Genomic DNA, 7,340 nt, shown 5'->3' with positions numbered 1-7,340 from the left:
ACAGGACAGCTTTAGCGCGAGTCTCCTGTCTGGGAGATAACAATATCCTGCTGACAGTAGAGGCTTCCTATTTCCACGGGATCTGATATCATGTTGTAAACAAACAGCAATAATAAGGTAATGGACCAAACACTGCTGTAACCTCACACCCGCCCACAGATAACTTTACCAGTGGCTCGGTCGTCAAGTGACTTCGCCGGCTGAATGGTAGAATGTCTAGATCATAGTTTCCGTCAATGGGGATTTAAAAAAAGGCTGACAAAAAGGATTGCATTCAAATAATTGCATCAATTATGTATAGCTACTCGGAAGGGAACCACTGTGCTCCTGGGCATTCCATTTGTTGTTGGCTGAATACTACTACATCGACTTGATGCCAATAGATTTTTTCATTTGTATGGATCTACTTAGCAGATTTTCTAACTGTACAGCCATTTGAGAGATCTAACTGTTTTCTTTCATGTGCTCTATAAAGAAAAATGACTGGACCTCCCGGAGGAGTGTGTAGCAAGGTTACCTGTCACTTATTTAAGATTGTGGATGCCATACCTGCTGGTTTGCTTGACATAAACACACTTTTACTAATTAGGAGCCTGAGCAACTGGTGGTTTTTATTCAAAGCACTAGTTAGTAGTTTGAAGCAGTAAGGGGTTTAGGTAACTTGCTTAAGTATACATCCTGGTGCACATGTCGTATACATCCAAAACACCAAGTCAACCACAAGGCTGTCCCGCCTTTCTTTACAGTAAATCAAACCAACACAGGCAAAACACCGGCACTCTGTTAATCATGCTCATCGCGTAGAGGTGTGTCTAGTTTCCCCCTAAACACTATAAATATATGCCAAGCTCTGCCTTCCTTTCTTTTTTTATTATTGTTTTTGTATTCTTCTAGCTTGCCAGACTGAAAAATGGAGGTGAAACATTCATCAATGAAAAAACTTTTAAATTACTTTTGTTAATATATCCACTCAATCCCATGTTTTTTTTTAACTGTGTGCCAGCTGGACTAATGACAATATGGAATGGAAGTTCTGTCTAAGGAAAAATATTTTGGGGAATTTTTTTTTGTTTGGATTCATTAGATTAGTGTTAAGGGTGAGATGAGAACCATGATACCCGAAATAACTCTTCCGTCCCAATCTCACTTGCTAGATTTAAAACTAGTGGAAGCTACACTATTCAAGATAGCATGCCCTGCCCAGAACCAAATTGACCACAATACCATTTTGGAAGGATAAAAAATCCAACACTCTTATTTGAAAAATGGGGAGCTGGGTTCAAACCTCAATGTATAACTTAACCTGTAGGCATATCTCAGCAAGATATAAACCTGGAAATAAATTACATCCATCTCAAATAACTTCTCAAGCCAGTAGAGTTTTTCCTTTTATCTGGGGACAAATAAGAAAATCTATCTACAGAACCTTATTTGCCAAATTAACATTAATGTCCAAATTAATTGGGTGCCAGTTTTCAAGCAGATTGTGATTGATGTGACATGTTATTAGTTGACAGCTTGTTTCGTGGTCTGATGGGTCAATGAGTATTTGGTGCATAAAAATACAAATATAAAGAGTCTGTTTATTTAATTATAGTTCTTTTTTGGAGTGCAACCCAGTAGCCACTGCTCCACAAACACTGCGCTAAATGACTCAATAGTTGTTGTTACTAAATAGAATATAAGCCCTCTCAGCCTTGGTATTTAAGGCTAGTAAATTCAAACGACGACTGTGTAATCGTTCATAAGGTGATTGGCTCTGCAGCACATTCACCATGGCTGAGTCATGGCGCATGTGTCGTAGCATGACGTTAGCCGGATATGGCTCGGTTTAAAGGGCGGTAGAACTTTGGCGTGTGATTGGCAGCTCCGGGGGGGGGGAAGAGAGACAAACAAGATGATGTCATCAGGGGGATGGAGGCGGGGTCATGTGTGTGAGTCATCCACCAGCGCAGAGCGAGATGCCGTGGACAAGACGTCATTCCGAAACCAGGCTAATCCCGTATGCGGTACAAATTCAAAGTACAAACACAAACGCAGGCGCGCACACACGCAGGCGCGCAGCAGTGCACGCATACACATGGGATGATGATTTTGACAGAGTGTACAAATACGCACACAACAATTTTCACTCAAGTGTGTATGTATATAAATATATAGGCTACATATACTAGATATGTGTGTGTGTGTGTTTGTGTGGGTGCTCATATGACCTGTTCTAATCAAAATCACACTGTATACTACAATATTTCACATGCTTGTAAAACACAATACTAATTGTACCGTGCTCTCTCACACCATCAGTTGGCCTCATGATGTGTGTTGGATACACCATAACATTGATATGATCTGTTTATCCTGTCTCCCTTCACCCCTCTTCCACCCAAAGTATAGTCCTATCCTCTTGTTTGTCTCTATTTCTTTCAGTCTGTGTCTGTATACATAAACTCTCTTTCATCTTGCCCTCCCTCATATGTTCTCACGTTTCCATTCACCTCTTCAAAAATGACCTATCTTATGATGTATGCCTTTCTCGTGTGCGTTCATGGTCTATCAATCTTTCGCTCTTTCTTTCACTGTTTTTTCTTCCTTTTGATGGCTTCCAACTCTCTTTGAGATACTTAGACATAGCAACACACACACACACACACACACACACACACACACACACACACACACACACACACACACACACACACAATACAACCGAGGACGGATAAAGTAATTGCAACAAACACACACAATACAACCTAGGAAGGATGGAGTAATAGCACACACACACACATACACACACAAAATACAAACCAGAACAGATTTATACAACACACACACACACACACACACACACACACACACACACACACACACACACACACACACACATAATAATGCCACAGTCCCCCATGCAGAGGGAAGATGGATGATCCATTTAGTATAAATTATACTGTACTGATGGGCCGTTCTGAACCTCCCAGCAGAACCACAGGCTGGCTGTCTGCTTGTCTGCCTTCATCATGGTGATTGACAGGCCGTCCCACTGTCGGAGGGGGTCAGATGTCCCGCCCTCAAAGTGGATTATATTCAGGTTGCCTATTTGCTGTTGGCCTGACAACTTCCTGTTAGGCAATTACAAGAATGAGAGCTCATTGGCTGGGGTTGAGAGTGAGATTGCATTGGCTGCTTCACTGTGTTTAACAGGGTGGTTGAAAGTTAACTACATTTATTAACTTATTTTAAACCTCATTCCCAGGCATTCTCATCCCACTAGGGATTTCCTGGAACGGGTTGCTCCAAATGACGAGAGAGAGGGTGGGACTATGGTGGGAGCGATATCCCTTTCAGTTACATCGGTATGGCGGCAAGAGGCAAAGGAGGGGGAGGGGATTTGATGTGTTATGGGGCTAGAGAGGGAGGGAGTTCTGATGGAAATCTGTCTTGATTACATTTTCTTCTCCTTGTCATGTTGTTATTCTTCTCGCTCTGGCGACTGTTAACTGCTGTGGACAGCTCACAGAAAGTAGGAGAGCGGAAATTGTTTTGTGTTAGACCAGGATAACGCTACAAGTCACTGCCTGTGTTGACTCCACTCATGTTTGCCTTTGTCTGTAGCTAAGGCACTTCCATGTTTGAAACGATGTGAGAGGTGAGGACATAGCTTTTTACACTATTCCATCCGGTTTTATTTGATTTTCAGCAATCTCTAGTCAAATAGATATGTTCGTGTGTGTATTGAAGCATCCTATACTATATATATTGCAATACAACTCCATGAGTTGAGGATGTACGTGCATATGATTCCAAATTCTCATAAACCAACGTGTGTGTCTGTGTGTGTTCGGTGTGTGTTTGTGTGTGTGTGTGTATGTTTCTGCTTTCCAATCAAAACCAAAGTATAATCTCTGTCACACCTGCGCTTGTTTCTCCTGTCTGCCTCTGTCACATAATGTCATATCTGTAGATCCTCCCCTGGCCTGTAGGGGTCCTCAGTCAGCTCAGTGTGTGTCTGTGTTCAGATTTCATATGCCTGGGGTTACACTGACTCCCCAGCTGTTTTAAATTTGCAATTAGCAGTATTGTGTTGTATCAAGCATTGCATTACCATGCCCTGCCATGTTTGTCTTTCCTGTGCAGCAGTTAGCATCAATTTATTTGATTACACAAGAAAGGGTAAAGTACTTTGAACATTTTCAGGTAGGAACATTTTTTAGATATTGTTTGAACAAAAGCTTATCCATGCCCAGTTAAGCCATATTCATACCCATGATCTAATCTTCTTGTTGTACACCCCATCAACTTGGAGAATTTAGATTTTGGGTGAAGTGTGCGGGCGAAGCTACAGACAGTGATCGGTAATGGAGGGAAATTCTAAAATTGTGACAGGAAGGTTGGATAAGTAAGTACACAAAAGATGGCAGGTGTTTCTGCTCTGGTGGTGGTCTGTCCATGAGGACAGGCAGCCATTGTTGGAACAGCTTTATTTCAGGTGAAATGCATGTCAGTCAGCCATTAGAGCGTATATTGTCTATTGGGGCTTGAATCACAATAAGCCACAAACCACACTGGTTAGGCCCAACTCCCCTCTGGACTCGTTTTTCAGTTTTGGTTGTGTTGATATAGTTTTTCAGAAGATTTCTGGATGCTTTTTTTTTTCTTGCTATTCTGCGATAAGGAAAATGACTGATTTTATTCTCTGTTTTGAGCCTGTTTAATTAATAGCCATTGAGTTTTGTCAGTGTAGCTCTTTGTTCAAATGTAATCCTTTAATTAAAATGATTCCTGACCTTTTTGTACAATTTTTTAATATTAAGCCGACTGCTACAGAGCATTTTGTTCTGTGTATAGCTCTCGCCTAAAGCGTTTACTAATATATCGCCGCCATCTTCTCAGTTTTTATATTTATTTTAGACTGTTCTTTTTACCCCACTCCTAAGTCATTTGGTAGACGACCGCTTTTTCTTCTGCATCTGTTCCCTTCATTTTAATTCCATTACCATTTAATCAGACCATGAAACTTACAGATCCCTCCCTCTTTCTCTCCCTCTCTCATTTCAATGCTGCTCCTGTTGTCCCCCTCACCCTCTGCCATCTTACATAAAAGCACACACATACACACACTGATAGACACACATATTTTGTTGCACACATTCCCAGACACACACACAAGCACACACACATAAACCTTCCCATAAATCTTTCGTCCTCCCTCCAGAAGCCTGAACTAATCTAGAGTGAATGACGTTTATAAACCACAGGACGGATAAGGCTACCTATAGTGAGAGAGAGAAATAGAGAGAGAGAGAGAGAGAGAGAGAGAGTCAGAGAGAGAGAGAGAGAGAGGGAGATGGAGAGAGAGTGAGAGATGGAGAGAGTCAGTATGATAGATTGAGAGACAGATGGGTAGATGTGTTGAAGATGGGGGGGGGGGATGCATTCCAGTGAGAGACACAGACTGTGGTTGACAGGAAGGCTTTTTTGGCGACACATGGCACAAAGCGGAAATAAACATGATTGGTGGATGGATGAGTGATTGGGTGGGTGGAGAGGTGGATGGGTGGGTCGGTGGATGGGTGGGTCGGTGGATGGGTGGGTCGGTGGATGGAAGAATCAGCAGATGGATAGGTGGATGCGAGGTAGGAGGGAAGAGGACCAACAATTTGACACCAATACTATGGATGTGTGCCTGCTGGATTGTGGATTGGAGTCGTTAAAAAAAGATGGAGAGAATGAAAAAAAGCAGGGAGAGAAGGGAACAGTAATCTTGATGCACACTCTCCCTTTCTTTTTGCATTGACTTGGATACTAGGAAACCAATGAGAGAGTCAAGGGGAGGATAGCAGAGGTCGACAATAAGGGTGAAAGAGAGAGGAAGGAGGTTGTTGGTCCAAGCGACCAGAGCCCGCACCACTGCATCGCTGCTGCAATGACCTTTCTGCTGAATGCAACAGGAGGATTGTGGGTAAACGAGGATTTAAAGACAGCATGATAAAGGAGAGAGTCCTCCATCGAAAAAATCAAAACGGTAGCAATCAATCATAATTAACATAAGTCAAACAGTTAATCAACAGTTAAGCAAAGCTCTAGTAACCATTCATTAATTAATCAAATTAAATAACATAGGGGTAAATGTTAGGGTAATTGGGTTAGGCTTAACCTTTTTCCTTACCATACTAAATAATGAACACCATTAGAAAACATAGTAGTAAATGATTACCAGACCATCAACTGGTACCTTAATTAATGCTTAATGTACCCTTATTGTGAAGTGTTACCAACGTATAAAAACACACATCAGGAGACAGCCTCTTGCACTGTGCCTCTCATTCCCACTATCTGCTGGTCCATCCATCCTGTTCAATGACAGGATGGATCTCTCTCTCTCTCTCTCTCTCTCCCCCTGTGTCACTGTCTCCTGCTGGGGTTGTATTCTACTGATTGCCATTCATGTTATGTGTATATCTGGATTTGTATATCTGAGCATTTTGTCCTGTGTGTGTGTGTGTGTGTGAGTGTGTGAGAATGTATGTGTGTGTCTGCTTGTATTTCGTTGAACATCACCTTTTTGTCTTGAATCCTACAATCGATGTCAAGCTTTACCCAAGGGATGAAGAGAAAGAGTGAGAGCGAGGGGAGGGATGGAGAGGGATGCCAGGGTGAGCCAAAGGGAGAAGAGATTGATGGAGGGACATTTGAGAGATTTGAGGCCGCTACACCGAGGAATCTAATAGGAGTGTGTGTGTGTGTGTGTGTGTGTGTGTGTGTGTGTCTTTGTGTCTGTGCCTTGAATGTGTCCTCATGTGTGCAATTTTACCCATGCTGACTCTGTATGCAAATATGTTTCTACTTGGATGCTGTATGTGCACATCATTTACGTTAGGACAATACAATTTGTGCAGGTGCGCTCTCACAACATGCAGTAGGTTTGGTGTGTTTTTTTTTTTTTATTTACCTTTATTGTACCAGGAGAGCCTTTTGAGGGAATCTCTTTAAAAAAGTGTCCTGACATGGCAAAAGAGCACAGTAGGCCGTGTTAAGTCCACAATCAACAAATAAAACATTTCAGTGTAAACATTCGAGGGGGACATTTTTTTATTAGTAGAGATACACAAGGTTAACAGTCGCAGGCTACGGAGGGTCCAGTATACCGGGCCCTTGATGAAGGTCTTCAAAACATTTAAAGAAACCGGAACCTGTTTCTTCTTTTCGAGCGCAATCTGAGGCATGTTCCACGTTCAATCTCTTTTCATTGGGAACAAATAAATAGAGAAATTCCTGTAATCTAAGGGAATGGCTAATGTGTGGGTGTAGGTATGGGTGTTTGTTTGTGTTATGGGTTGCCCTAT

This window comes from Pollachius pollachius (genome assembly GCF_949987615.1).
Source record: "Pollachius pollachius genome assembly, chromosome: 11".
Lineage (NCBI taxonomy): Eukaryota > Metazoa > Chordata > Actinopteri > Gadiformes > Gadidae > Pollachius > Pollachius pollachius.
Note: the sequence above shows the minus strand (reverse complement) of the source record.